Below are 16,234 nucleotides of genomic sequence, written 5' to 3'. Positions count from 1 at the left end.
GTGGCAAATATATTTTATCACATTGCTTTTTATCTGTGTATCAGAGATTATGACCGTTTTGAGGACAGAGGCCCTCATCTCTTATTTGCTTCTGCCACAGTGCTTGGCATACGGGAGCGTCTCAGGAAAGGAATGAACAGTTAATATCTATTAACCCCACTCACAGAAGTGGCAGGTGAATGGCCACATTCACAGGTCACCTAACACATTCTCATACATAAGCTTATGTTCACATACTATCCAGTGACCCCTCTTCTAAATGTGCACAAACCCAAAAACTGATTTTCCGGAATTCAGGTTGTTCGCCTGTGAATTTTCTAAGCTCTCCTTCTAATATTTCTGATCGTCCCATTTCTGATTCTTCAACAGGTCTATTCCCCATTTTTAGCTGATTTAATCTCCTTTTTAAAAAATTGATTTCATTAGCTTTCCAGCACAGTCGCTGGATCAACTATGTTTACATCTGAGCTCTATTTTTTTTTTTCCTTTCTCAGAGAACTTTCTCTCTCTGGGTCTCATTTATCCTAGACGTTTCTTGTTCCCCTTTCTGTTTATCTTACTTAACATACTAGGGGCAGTCTCCAAGTAGGCTGTGAAACACTCAAATGCATCGATCGCATTTTATTCGTGAAAAATTCTAATGTCTAATTTAGTTCCTGTCACTTAGCAAATGCATTTCAGTTAACTTAATCAAGCACCTTCCCTAGATGGGTCACTCAATAGGCCAAATGATGTATATATCCTATGGTTGTGGGTTTTTAAAAAAGGGCATTTGAGTTAGTAAACAAGAAAATTGTGTTTTGTAGATAGGCAAACTAAGGAGCCAGGGGAGATAATCCTTCTGATACTAGCTCCTTTTCCTGTCTGTATTCCAATTTATAACTTGTAGCCCCATAAGCCCACAAATATAGGTGCACTTTTCACAAGAAAGGTTTTTATTTGTATCTTGGCTCATAGGCAAATGACTAATTTTAACATTGTAAAAACATAGTACAAAATTGCAGGCCATTGTTCTCATTCCATTTTTAAATTAAGAGACAGAGGAAAAAAAACCTAGGTTAATAGCCGACAAGTATAAAAATGTATGTGCATATGAAGTCATTATAATCATATGAAGGAGTTTCATAATTAACTTGCTTGCATTTAGTGCCCATCCTTAGACCAATTACTGTGGCCAGGAAAGCACAGTCATGTACTTTAATTCATTTGGTATTTTGAAGTAGGAAATGTGAATTAAAAAGAAAAAAATTTCCTGAGTGAACAGCAAGGGCAAAAGCTGTGAGGCATTTCAAAGAGGAGAAAATGATGGCTCATAAAGATAAAATGGCCATCAGACAGATCTGCTGAATTTAAGTCCACAATAAATATACTTAAGATCATAATATTCTAGGCTTTGTTTCCCCTAAGCTAACATAAAAACAGGAAGTAACCAGAAATCATGCGATGTGTGTGTGTACGTCTCTCTGTGTGTGGCTGTTTAATTCTCATCTATGGTAAGAGATAATCCTCGTAATTACCAGCTTAAGTTCTGGGTTTTGATTTTCTTTCACTTGTAAAAGCAACTAATTGATGGGTGACACTCTAGGTGAATGTATGATTTTGTTCTAGCAGTGGCCGTATAAAAGGGATATTCCAGAGAGAAGGTAAAAAATATTTGGAATGTACAGTGGATATATTTTTGGTGTCATCATCCTGTCCTGATGTTAAGTCCCATCTATAATCCAGTGCCTCGTGTAGCGGACATGGGTGATTACCTTCCCAATACAGCCTCGCTTTTTCATTAATGAAGGAACCTCAGCCAGAAGAAGTGACTCATGCTTGTCTTATCAAGTTTAGATAATACCCTTCTCCCTTTGCAAGGAATGGTTTAGGGATGGGCGTTCGATATTGCTCTGGACAGGAAGACACTGGGGAAGTCTGCTGGTAAATTTCTAGAAAAGATTTTGCTCTCCAATTAGGAGAGAGAGCTATATTTTTAAAAAAAGTCCTTTTCTGCCACACTCTCTCCTTTCAGCTACCCTGCTTTCTCTGTTGCCATGCGACAACATGATACTTGGATTGCGGCAGCTGTGCTGCCAACATGGGGCATACGCCAAGAGGCTCCCATAGAGGCTGACCCAGGTTTTGATAGCAGTTATCTGCAGGATCAAACCGGGTACTCCCTAAAGTTAGATTTCATAATTAGACATAATAAGGTGACATAATAATAAATGTCACTAATAGTTAACGAACTTTTAGTAAGGTGTTCCTTAATTTGCTACTGAGGAGTTTACTTCATACAAATCTCATTTTGATATCTTCATTCCCTTCTTTTCTCCTGGGGCCAGCCTCCCATATCTAACTGCCTATTTGACATCTCTTGGAAGTCCAAGGAGAATGTCAAAACTACCATGTAAAGAATAAAACGTGTTTTCTCCTCCCTCGCCTGTTCCTGTTGGAGTCTTTCCCATCACAGTAAATGGCTTCACCAGGTTGTTCAAGGCAAAAACGTAGGAGAATTCTTGATTTATGTTTTTCTCTCTGGTTCCCCATAACTAAATAATCAACATGTCTTATAGGTGCTACTTTCAAAATATGTCTCAGGTCTCTTTACTTCTCATGATTATCCTTTCATGAAGGATAATCTTCATGATTATCTCGCCTCTGGTAGTTTGTCTGTAATACTGCAATAACTTCCTGTTGGCTCTTTGCCTGAACTTTTGATACCTGAATATCTTCCTGCACAGAAACTGGAATGAACTTTTAAAATAATCATTTTATGGTATCCCCCCCACAAAAGACCCTCTAGCGGCTTCCCATTAGATGAGGTGGAAGAGCCAAGCTCTGCCCACTTCCCACAAGGCCCTGCATGAGTCAGTGTCAACCCAGCTCCTCAACTTCATCTCCAAGCCCATCCCTTCTCACATCCTTCTCTAGTTACTGTGTCTTCCCCATCTACCTTCTCTTTTCCAGGAGACATTGTCAAGATTGCCTCCTTCACATCCTTTAGGGACTTACGTAAAGTCACCCTCTCAAAGAGGCCATTTCTGAACAACCAATGTAAATGTTACCCCCATGTACATGTTAAATTCTCATCTCCTCCTTTGCACATATCAATAACGTGTTTCAATTTTACCATGGATATCTTTACTATATATACGTCTGCATTTTATATGTAGATCTTGTTTCTTGTCTGTTTCCCCGAGAGAAGGTAAGTTCCATGAAGGCAGTAATTTGGTCTATTTTGCTCCCTGTGATATTCCCCAACCCCAGGTAGTATAATGCCTGATACATTGTACATGTTCGAGAAGTATTTGTTGGGTGACTGAATTAATAAGTGACTGAATGAGGGATGGTAATAAGTCTGATGTCATGACCACATAGAATAGTGCTCTAAACAGTAAATGTTGGTTGAATAAATGAACAGTTTCTTATAGGAGGCAAAAGATTCCTCCAAGCTCCATTACTGTTTTCATCTGGCAGGATCATTTACAGGCTGGCTGTTGTTGAGGTTTGTTGCATCTCTTTTTATGAGGACTATTGGTCTGTGGTTCTCTTGTAATGAATGTGTCTAGTTTTGGTGTTTGGATAATGCTGGTCTCATAGAATGAGTTGGAAATACTCCTTCTGCGTCTATCTTCTGTAAGGGACTGTAGAAGACTGGTACGATTTCTTCCTTAAACGTTTGGTAAAGGTCATTAGTGAACCTGTCTGGACCTGGTATAGGCTGGCTTTTTAGGGTCCATTTTATTCATCCCTATGCAAACTGAATATCAAGTGGTAACTAGGTATGCAGAGTACTACAGGCTCCAGTAAAGTTCTGTATCCCCATTCAAAGAGGTAGCAGGGGCGGGTTATGTATAGTTTTCAGGTTCTAGTAAGGACCTTATATACTTGTCTGGAATGAGTATATAACTAAATGATATAACAAGGTGTGAATAAAACAATGAACTCATACTCATGGATCCAGCCTGAAACTTTGTATTTCCTATGTTTGTTTTTTGTTTTTAATATTTAGAAAAAGTTTAATGTTTTCTTTACCCAATATGTGACCTCACGGGCCCATCAGCCTCAGAACCCTTCTTCTATATATCTATCTTTTTGTCTGTGAAAAAAGAAAAGGGACTATTTAAAATAAAAATATACTTGATGAGGTCAAAAACTCATTGAAAGAAATGTCCCAGAAAGGCTGCCTCCACTTTTGCACTGATGGTAATTAACACAGTGCCTTCCCAGGGTTTGTCGAGAAATGCTTCCTTGTGCATAACTGGCTCTAAAAACAGTTCCAAAATATTTTCAATAGTGACAGCATTTTTAAAATCTAAGATGACCGCAGTGAAGGACAACACTCATTTGGATATAAATTCCAGTACATGAGCTTTTTTTAAAACAGGAGTTTTGTTATTTCATGGTCATGCTTCATAAAATTTCAGTGTTGCTCTATTCTGCATTGTGGCTATATTTTAATAAGAAATACTAGCAATATTGAGTCAGTTTTCCACCTATATTCAGAGCCTCACAATACTGATGGCATTGTAGGAAAGAAGAAAGGTATCTAACCCTTCATGTGTATATGGAAAGCCACTCACCACAGTCCAGAATCTTATACAGAAACAAGCAAAGAGGTAAATATTCTGTTCCATGAACTAAATGTGAGCATCCATATCAATAAGTATATGACTTATATTCCACAAGGGTGAAAAAAGTAGTTTCAGGACATGAATGGAAAGGCTTAATGCAGAAGAATTACTTTTCCCCTGTTAGGAACTTTGTTGTATATAAACAAGAAGTTTCAGTGTAAGAAACCAAGTAACTTTTGCTCTGTCTTATAGAATAAATATATTTAACATTTACTTTCTGAGCAGTAAATAATAGGAAAGGCAATTTTCAGTCATTACAATGTGTTAGCTAAAACTTTACAAACATTTTTGTAACCTTTAAATTACGTTTCTGGTCCCTGGGTGGCTCAGTCAGTTAAGCGTCTGCCTTCTGCTCAGGTCATGATCTTAAGGTCCTGGGATCGAGTCCCTCATCAGGCTCTCAGTTCAGCAGGGAGTCTGCTTTTCTCTTACCCTCTGCCCCTCCCCCCTCCCTTGCTGGTGCTGTCTTTCTCTCTCTCTCTCTCAAATAAATTTAAAAAAATCTTTAAAATAGTTTCATTAAAGAAAGAAGAAAAACTACCAACTAAAAAAAAATTAGGGGGAAACACAATGGATTTTTCTAAACTGTCCAGTGTTCTAAGGTATCGGAGATCTATAACCTAAATGGTATGTTAGAGATATACAAGAAGAAACTGGAGTACATGTTTGATAGCAATATCAATTCAACTTATGATGAACCAAAGATTATTTTTTATAAGGTCAGGTACATGCACGTAAATCATCTTCCCTACTCACCAGAGACATTTCTTTCAGTAGAGAAACACAAACTGTTAGATTTTTGGTTTGAATGCTTTTATCTATGCAGAAGAAACTGGTGGGAAAACACTGCCGCTCCTGTCTTTACCATAATGGAATCAGAGAAGACCAGCTAAGAATTGAATACTAAGCTACATGAAAATCAGGCAAAATTGCATATAGTTTTTAAAGTTGTATATAAATTTCCTTCCTTTTTGTTTTCTTTTAATTTCTCTTCCGTCTCCAAAGTGCTTTTATAAAGAAAAAATACAAGGATGTTGGTAAATAAAAATAGATTAATGTCAATTTTCCTAACTACAGACAATTTTTATTGGAGGAATACTTTTTGAAATGATTTCCTTTATTGATTTTGGTAGATTGTGTGAGGAGAAATTTTGCATCCAAAATAAACTTGAAGCATGTTGATCATAAGTCAGTCTAAAAAAATTACTCAAGTAACTAAATTATAAAATCAAATTTTAAAACTAAATATCTTTACAGTAGATTAAAAACCCCCAATATTTTTGAAATTAAAAGTTCTAAAACAACATAAAATATTCATTATCATGTCTTCTACCTGGAATGTGCCCATTAATATGTAGGGGGTGTGAGGAATGTGAACAGGATCGCTCTATGCCTGGAGGAGTGCTTTCTTTGATGTTAAGACAGAGTGATCATTTCTCCTCTGGAACATCAAGACAACCATTAAACCTAAAGGATTAATCTAGTCAGTCTCTGTACTCAGCTGCCATCTTGACAGGGAGCCATTTTGGAAAGATAATATTTTCCTAAAAGATTTTTCTTCAGGTTTGCCTTTGCCCATTTGGAGAGTAATAACAAAATCATAAAATAACTTATCACCTAGAAAACTGTCATGTTATGCTCATATTTCAGAAAACCTTCAGATTTATTACAATAAGCTTTCCAAGTGCAGTTTCAATATTTATCTATAAATATGTGAGAGTTAGGAAATATTAAAAAATGCATCTTTCCATTGTCAGCCAGAATTGTATTAAAAGTTTTCAAAAAAGATAAATACCTGTCTTTTTAAACAAATTTGGAGCAGATTTCAACATTCTGTCCTGCAGAATATTACATCATCTCATCGACCACTCTTCTACAATTTAGACAAGTTTCTCTCCTTTTGGTCCTCACTATACAATGTTTCTTGTAATGGCATATATTTACTTTATGTCCTCATTTGGTGCTTCATTTTTTCTCATTTTAACATCTTGAAATTTCTTTATTCTTTTTTTTATAAGATTATTGCACAACCTTTAACTAATTTGGTTACTCCTTCTACATTTTTATTCCTGATATTCTTCAGTTATGGACTTAAATTTGAATTCAGTTCTCCAGTACAGTGATCATGCCCAGGATTATTCCTGTTATCTTTCTACATGGATAGCTTAGAATAATGCTCATTTATAACAGCATTTTAATATTGCCCATCAATAAGCTATTGTGAGCCAAAAACTCCATCTAATTTTCTATATAGTTGATAGCAAATTTTAATTCACTTTTATATAGTGTGTTTCTTTCATGAACGTTTATTTTTTCTATTAAATTCATTCCTTTATTGTTTCCTAATTTATGATCATCTTAATAAATAAGTACATTAGCTTCAAGAATGAAATAGAATGGGAATAATATACTAGTTATATACTACTATCTTGCTAAGAGGCTTTGAATTGTTAATTATCTTGACACATTCTGTCCAGGACATAAGAAAACATCACAGGCAATATAAAGGACTATAATTGATTTGTAAATGTTCTAATCAATTTAAGAGGTAGAGAAGTTATTTACACACATTTGTCTTAATAATTGGTCTTTTTCTAGGAGCTCTTAAGTTTTTGTCCTGGGTAAAGGCTCAGTCTTGTTAAGCTACTCAGTCATTAGTCTATGCTCTTCTATCTTCTTCATGGAATTACTTGTTTCAATACGGAGAAGTTGTGAATGATCATAAGCTGTCTGGTAAGAACTTACTCCAATGATCCCAACAATCTTTTCTACAACCCCTAGCTCAGCTATCCTCTATTTCTTAGGTGTGCTGGGCAAGGGATTGGTATAAAGTTTTAGCCACTAAATTATTTATAAAATTTTCACACTATTCCAGAATATTTGAGCAAAATAGACATTAATATATGTATATGTACATCTAAATGTCTGGATGTGCATTTTGAAATGCACAAGGCTACTCTAATGACAGTTCAAGAATTAGAAGGATGAACTTAGGAGAGCATACAGATTTCACATTTGAAGTTGCTGTTAAGAATAATGGCAATGCTAGAAACTTACAACCCGAAAAAGGTAAATGGTTAGGACAGTGCGCAGTTTCCACATTTCAGGCCACTTAACTAGCTGTCAAAAGGGCACCTCTTTCATGCCATTAAAATTCTCAAACATTTGGGATGCCTGGGTGGCTCAGTCGGTTAAGTGTCTGCCTTCAGCTCAGGTCATGATCCCAGTGTCCTGGGATCAAGTCCCACATCAGACTCCTTGCTCAGTGGGGAGCCTGCTTCTCCCTCTACCTGCCGCACTCCCTGCTTGGGCCTCTCTCTCTCTGACAAATAAAATCTTTAAAAAATTTTTCAAACATTTGATATATAAAGATATACTAGCAACGAATTTGGTCTTTAATAATATTCCATTGATGATAATGTATTTTGGTTTAGTGAATCCCCGAATAACCAAGTTTTCAAGCTTAAAACATTTACAACCAGGGTTTCACTAAAATCCAGAGAATACATATTTTGTTACTCAAAATTTTTTATGAGTAGTGAACTTCTTTAGCCATTTTCTGAGAGTGTATTTATTTTGCTCTCACTCTTGAAAAAATAGTTTACATAAGCATGGAATTTGAGTTTGCTGTTTTCCTTCAACACTTGAAATGATTATTTTTTCATTACCTTTTTATATACTGTCTGTTCTAATTGATTTTTAAGGTCTTTGCATTATCTTTGGTGTTCTGTGGCTTTGTTACAGTATCTATGTGTGAATTTGTTATTATTTATCTGGCTTGTGCCTGGGAATGATTCTTTATATGGTATTCACATCTTTCTTCAAACCTGGAGAATTCTCAGCTATTATCCTACAATTATCCATCTGCAATTCCTAGTAGATATATGATGTACTTCTTCATTTTATTCCTTCCTGTCTCTTAACTTTTCCATACTTTAACACTCTTGTGCTCATTCTAGATAATTTCTTCAGATATAACTCATAGCCATTAATGTTCTCTTAGGCCATTTCTCTTTTCCTCCTTAAAGTTTTCATTAAGTTTTTAAATTTGAAAACTATATTTTTCTTCTCTTTGAGTATTATTTCTTTTTCAAATTTGCTAGTTTATTTTTATAAAGTCCTCCTGTTGGTTTCTACTTCTTCACTTTTTTCTTTACAATTATTTTTCAAATTTTTAGGATTCTAGCTTGTAGTGCCTGCTTATTCTTCGTTATGTCGGACAATTCTCACGTGGGGCCTTTATCATTGTTTAATTGAAAAATCATTTTCAGGATTTTTTTTTTAATTAAGGGGTCCTGTGTGCTCTGGCTCAGATAGGTTTCTAAACAAAATTGTAGGTTTCCACTAGTTCATGTACAATTTTGAAGGAGTCATGCACTGTGAATAATATAAATTTAAACCTCATACTGGTATATACCACGGCCTGGTGTCCTGATTTGTCACAGTAGAGCTACTTTTTTCCCCCATTTCATCTAGATTTCTAGGCAGACAGGCTCTAGTCACTTCCCTGGATCAATGGGTACAATTTTCTTGCTGCTTCATCAAAGAGAAGGCAGCTCTTCTTGGGTCTTGAATATATGTGAGATTTTCAGCTCCAGATCTCTGATCATTAGAGACTTGATAAGGGACCCACCCCTCCCTGTTCAGTCATGACATCAGATCTTAGCCTTTCTACTTACTTTGTACTCTGCTTTTGAGTTCTCCTTTTTTTTTTTTTTTTTTTGACCCTTGAGGATTTTTACATTTTTATTTGGCTGATCTATATATTTGAAATATTTACAATAATATTGCTGTTAAGATATGCATATATGAATAGGAGTGGTGAGTACTTCATCTCAGGTCATCAGGATTGTTGATACAAATTGTGATCAATGATTAATCTAGATGCATGTAGTAAAATTAGAAAATGCTTCAGGTAGTTAAGTGTGAATTTTACAATGTTAGGAAATGGACAACTTTCCAGAGTTCATAGCACCTGAAATAATTTTCTAGGCTTCAACATATCCCTCTGTTGCTTCACATTCTTACTGGGTTTTTAAAAAAATATTCTCCTATCTATCTTATACATTTCTTACTTTGGTTCTGTTTCTCTATAGGATTACATCAAGTTCTCTCCCATGTTCATGTGAACTAGAGTATTCTCTTGGGTATATATATGTTCAAGAAATGCTTAGCCACACATTACTTAAGTGTTTAAATGTATGGCAAAATGAAGATTCTTTAAATGCCTAACAGTTGGGAAAAATATATTCAAATAAAAAAATGAATCCATGCTAAATAAACTAATGAAAGCAACAAAACTTTTGCTTTTATTAAATTACTATAAAAAGTATTTAACTCTCCATAAAATATTTTATTAGGCTGAAATAAGTATCAGCAGAAGCAAATGTAAAAATCATTTCTATTATTAAAGTGGTTCTCTAATTATATGTTACATTTAAATGCTATTTATTTTTAAGTGCTAATTAGGGAAATTATTAACTTCTGTCCAATTTCTGCAACTTTTTCAGGATATTGGCTTATCTCTTCTTATATTAAAAATATATACATAGGTTGCCATGTATTTTCTTATCCTCTACTGTCTGCTTTATATCCGGTATCTTCAATTAAATCATTTTCTTTTCTGTTACCACAGTGAATCCTCTAGAGTCTATTGCTGTTTTTATATTGACTAGATGCATACAATCCTTATTGAATTAAAAAGTGGCTAGTCTAACTTAATCCGTACCAAAGTCACTTGACCAGATAGAACAATGGAGCAAAACATTTATTCTGATGTGTCCCAGAATAGAACACTTAATCACTGGAAAATATAATTAAGGAAAATCTCAGGATCAGAAAAGATGGTTTCTGTGAGTTGGTTTGTAGGGTATTTGATTCCATAATGGCCACACTGTAGCTATCTGGTGTTATTTGGGCCCAGCTATCTGGATTAGATTTCTCAGGCAATACAGTTTTGTCTAATATGTAAATTTATGCATTTCCTTGTCCTTTCCATTTAAGGAGATGTAAAGCCTTAAAAGAGTAAGTGAATCTGGGGCGCCTGGGTGGCTCAGTCGTTAAGCGTCTGCCTTCGGCTCAGGTCATGATCCCGGGGTCCTGGGATCGAGCCCCGCATCGGGCTCCCTGCTCCGCGGGAAGCCTGCTTCTCCCTCTCCCACTCCCCCTGCTTGTGTTCCCTCTCTCGCTGTGTCTCTCTCTGTCAAATAAATAAATAAAATCTTTAAAAAAAAAAAAAAAAAAGAGTAAGTGAATCAGATAGATTTTAGTGCATGGTTGACAACAGTAAGAATCAGTAAGATTAAAGAGTAGGATCCAATAAAGATTGGAAAAAACTTGGAGGAAAAAAATGTAGAAAAAAAATGATTTGAGTTAGTGGATAACTCATATTTTAGTGGGTCTGAATATTTAGTATTTGTTCTTTCATAAGGGTCTGTCTCTCCACTAACAAAATTGCTATGAGAACAGAAGCCTGGACATAGGGCTTAGAAAAGTGACTGGCATATGAAGTACTTAACAAATATCATTTTTTTTTTTTAAGATTTTATTTGACAGAGAGATACAGCGAGAGAGGGAACACAAGCTGTGGGAGTGGGAGAGGGAGAAGCAGGCTTCCCGCAGAGCAGGGAGCCCGTTGCGGGGTTCAATCGCAGGACCCTGGTATCATGACCTGAGCCAAAGGCAGATGCTTAACCGACTGAGCCACCCAGGTTCCCCACAAAAGTCATTGTTGAATAAATAAATTGAATAAATAAATGAGTGAACTCAGGCTCCATGATGGTCAAGTTTTGTTGGGCCAAGTGAGAGTAGAAGACAAAGACATATTAATTGGAAACCTAAGTACAGGGAACATGGAACAAGTTTATATATGAAGATAACGGGTGATACAGCACTGTTCAAGCAGTTTTGAAGTATCGCTTCAAAGGTATAGGGGGAGAAAAGCATTTGGGAAATACACACAAGGTTGGGTAGTGATATCATTGTTGTCTTATTAAGCTCAGGTTTCTTTTTTTAAGATTTATTTATTTATTTGAGAGAGAGTGAGCAGACAGAGGGGCAGAGAGAGAGACAAGCAGACTCCCTGCTGAGTGGGGAGCCCAACATGGGGCTCCATCCCAGGACCCTGAGATCATGACCTGAACCAAAACCAAGAGTCAGACACTTAACCAGGTGAGCCACTCAGGCATCCCTAAGCTCAGGTTTTCACAGTTTTTGAAAGATGCAAAATAGAGATTGAGATAACTCACACAGGCATTGACTGTCCTAAGACTCTCCTTCAAATATTATCAACCCTCCATCTTATCCTTTGTTCTTATTGCTTGAGAATGGAATGGAAAAGGGGGCGGGGGTTACCCATAATTAAAGAATCCTTTAACAACTTTCTTCAATGGAAAATAAACTGTTTTTCCCCCTAGTGGAATATCCAGAGTGAGGAGGGATCTTAGGAACCCAGATGATGAATTCTCTTATGCCTCAACCTAAATAGTATTAATAGAGATTCTAGAAACTTTTTGTTTAGACAATTATTTTTTCTGAAAATTTAATTGATAGAGAATTATGGGCCCCTTTTCAGGATAGTTTTCTAATTTTTTGTTCTTATACTGCAAATTAGCCTAGTAGGGAGGCTTAGATCAAAGCAAGAGGTACTATACGTCACAGGCTTTTATTTTGAAATTAAATTTTTTTGAATGGAGAATTTTAGTCATGAGGAAATATTCTGTTTTCCACCTCTAACACTTGTTCTTTTGGTTAAATGGAAGTAAAGGGGGCTCTACCTGGGACTGCTAAGACCTTAACATCCAAAGAATAGAGGAAAAATAAGATAAATACACCATTATTTGGGCCTTATTCCCTGGATTATTCATACTCCTGGTCCTCCATCCCCAGGTACAGTGGCTGCCTGTTCCCTCACACCATCCAAATTTAATTAACAAAAAAATAAAGAGAAATAGTAAAATAGAAGTATTTCAGCACATGGGTGGCACGGTTGGTTGAGCATCTGACTCTTGGTTTCAGCTCAGGTGGTGATCTCAGGGTTATGGGATAGAGCCCTGCATTGGGCTCCACATGCTCAGCATGGAGTCTGCTGGAGATTCTCTCTCCCTCTCCCAACGCCCCCGCCCCCTGCTCCTACCTCCTGCTCTCTCTCTCTCTAAAATAAATAAGTCTAAAAAAAGAACAGGAAAAGTGGAGTTCAGTAAAGCCTTGAGTGGAGGTCAAGTAATTCAGAGAAAAAGCCATCAGTAGAAGTCCATGAGACTCACAAGTTCTCTCTTCCCACTATTCCTTGGTGCTCACCGAATAAACATTCATGCTCTTTGTCTCTGCTTAAACACTTCCTCTGTTCATCTGCTTTCTAAATTAATGTATAACTACTATATGTATGCATTCATTTAAAATCATTGAATACACCTGTTCCCCTGAGTTACCAACATAGCCATGAATCACTATCCTTTCTATTCAGTAGCTAGTCCAATATGCTAGTCCAATAGCGACCCACACTTGAGACCACTTTGCCCCTCATGCTCTAGCTCTACTCAACATCTCTTCCCTTCTGTCCATCACCTTTTCCTCTACTCAGGAGAATACAGCTCCTGTCATCACTAATTTCTCTGTGTTTTAGAAAAACCTTACCTTCTCTTTTGATTTCTCATTCACTTATAGTCAAATTTGCTTCCCTTTAGAGCTGTTACTCAAAGTAAACACGATTTTCAAAAGTATGTTATTGAATTGGTTTAATGTTTTGGAATCATATAGTACCGTTTTCTACTATTTTTCACTTCAAAGCTCTATTTCTACAAATCATATGATTTGACTATGATTTTGTGGATTTCAAAAAATTGACTCTGAACATCTAACATCATTTATAGCATTGTTTTTATGTGAAAGTGATGTTAGAGTCCTAAATATTTAATTTACAAATTAAGGTTTTGAAGCACAGTCCCACTGAAGCTAGTGCCTGCTTAAATTGCAAATGTGATCTTTAAAACTACCTGAAAACCAAGAATATTTTTATTTATAAAAGGATTCTTATGGATTTGGAAAACAAATTGTTCCAATCATTTTAGGACATGTTTATAAAATAAGTTCACCTAAAGATTTCTTTTAGATCCTTGTCTCAGTGGATTCTACCACGTAGGAAGGCAGAATTAATTTTATTGTTCAAACATTATCTGTAGTTTTCCTATTGGATCTAATGTTGCTTTCTGCTCTCATCCCATGCGAGTTCTGTCTTTTCATGGCTCAGAAGACAATTCTTTGTCCCTAATTCCCGCTTACGTGTATGCTTACTTCTGAAGTAGGCATATTAAGTTGGCAAACAAGGTATAATTTGTTTGCACTAAAAATAAAAGGATGAGAAAATCCTCTTACTAAAATTAGACAACATAGAAATGTTCTCCTATGAATAAATGGGGAACCCCTAACACAAAAGATTTTACTTATTTGCATCAGTAAATTATCTTTTGAAAGTTCAACACCCATGGGACTTGTCTCAATGGAAACCATAACAAAAGTACATGTTGAAATTCCTAACCAAGTGGTGCTTATTAGACATACCTAATGTTGAAAGAATAACTTGTTATTTAGAAAGCTTTGTAAGACTAAAGATTCAAATGAGAAAATAATAATTGTATAAATTATGGATTTAATACCTTTTGCCATTGTACAGATCATTTATTATTTAGCAACTTTGGGAAGCTTTTAAATTAATAGATCTTCTTATCCTTGCCATCCTTAATATTGGATTTTTAATTTCAATATATTTAAGGCTCATATTAAAGGGGAAATAAACAGTTTATTTTTTTATTTTTTATTTTTTTAAAGGATTTTATTTATTTATTTGAGAGAGAGAGAATGAGAGACAGAGAGCACGAGAGGGAAGAGGGTCAGAGGGAGAAGCAGACTCCCCGCCAAGCAGGGAGCCTGATGTGGGACTTGATCCCGGGACTCCAGGATCATGACCTGAGCCGAAGGCAGTCGCTTAACCAACTGAGCCACCCAGGCGCCCGGGGAAATAAACAGTTTAAAATCCCTTGTACAGTCTCAGTAAATATAAATATGTAGGAAAAAATCAAAATCAAAATTTAATTTCAATATTTTCATTTTTGGTATCAATTCTATGTCTATAGTTTTATCATGCTCTCTTTTCAGCTGTTTCCTTGCTCTCAAATTGTAGAGTAGTGGTTCTTAACCTTTGGAGTTCATTGGAGTCATCTGATATACATATTTAAAATGTTGGTTCTAGAGCCTGATCCCAAAGATTTTAATTTAAGTAAGTCTGGCATGAAACCCAGAAATAAATGTTTCTGTAGGTTGGCTTCAGGCTATATTTTCAGGTGTTTCTCAAAATATTTGCAGAATAGAAGACAAAATTGTTTATAGATGGCATTAAAGAAAATAAAATAGAAATATTTTAAGAATTCTATGGTGAGAACCATACTGCCACAGCATCAGCACATGTCCTTCATTATAAAGTTATTGAAATAACATGATACATTAGCACTGTGACAATTAATTCCTAGGAAACTAAAGTACTTTTGATTCTGGATATTTATGCATTTTCAGAACCACTTTAATAGTTCATGTAAAGAAATTATGAGAATTAGTAAAGAAGCATGTTTCAACAATAAAACTATGATCCTGCCTTGAAGTACCATACTGCATGAGAGAGAGGAGAAACTCGTGGTATTGAAACAGTTCATTCTGAAAAGGGGAAGGACTTGTGATATTAAATAAATCTGTCCAGTAGGCTTGTGTTATAAGTCATTGCATTTATAAGAGTTGGTTTACTTCTATGTAATTTTAGTATTGGTAACCTACTGTGACCAACTTCCTCAGGAAAAATGAGTAAAGATGCAAATAGTGAAATAAAGTCCTGAAGACACAGTCTTATACTCTAACATCCTTTCTCTTGTACACGATGAGAATAATGTGAAAGCAATTCTTTAGGAATCCAAAACTTCAGTAACACGGGACTCCAGTAATGCCTAGTATGATAATTTAATCACTCCAATTTACTTCATAGAATTGTGTTTATGCCTATGAAAGTGTGTGAGAAATGACTTAGACCAAAGAAACAATTTGATTGGTTAATGAAGAGTCTAAGAATGATAATTGAATTTGATGGAATTCATTAGTTAAGACATTCAAGCATATACTTTACAACCCCAATTACGTCCTCTAACATATGTAATAGTCACAATGTGATATATGTACTTCATTGCTGAATAAAGCACATGCGAAAGAGGAAGACATAGTGTGGCACAAAGAAACGTCAGCCTGGGACAAATCTTGCCTCCACTCTCAGCCCCTTACCCAATCCTCTTGCTGAAATATCATCTGTACAGCAGGGCACAAAACCACAGAGGCAGATGCCACGGCATATTCTTTTAGAGTGCAGGGCTGCTCAAGATCATCTACAGATAATGAACCATGACAACTTCAGATTTGATGAAGTACAAAATGAAAGTTAGAGAAAGCACACATGTTATATAAGTGGCCAGTGCCCCACCAAGTAAACTAGCACTTCAAGGGCACTAATACTAATTTCAAAAGATGCGAGAAATACTATTTCCTTTGATATCATAAAACACTTTTTAAGGTAAGAGATACAG

The 16,234-nt window shown here is 35.8% G+C and overlaps 1 protein-coding gene across 2 annotated transcripts in view; it reads right to left on the bottom strand.

Moving 5' to 3' along the window:
* SYT1 (synaptotagmin 1) overlaps positions 1-16,234 on the bottom strand; it is a 525,751-nt gene that overhangs the window by 387,213 nt on the left and 122,304 nt on the right. The gene's annotated exons all lie outside the window — the stretch shown is intronic.

The sequence above is a fragment of the Halichoerus grypus genome, chromosome 6, assembly GCF_964656455.1.
Source record: "Halichoerus grypus chromosome 6, mHalGry1.hap1.1, whole genome shotgun sequence".
Taxonomy (NCBI): domain Eukaryota; kingdom Metazoa; phylum Chordata; class Mammalia; order Carnivora; family Phocidae; genus Halichoerus; species Halichoerus grypus.
This window is presented reverse-complemented; position numbering and strand designations above follow the sequence as displayed.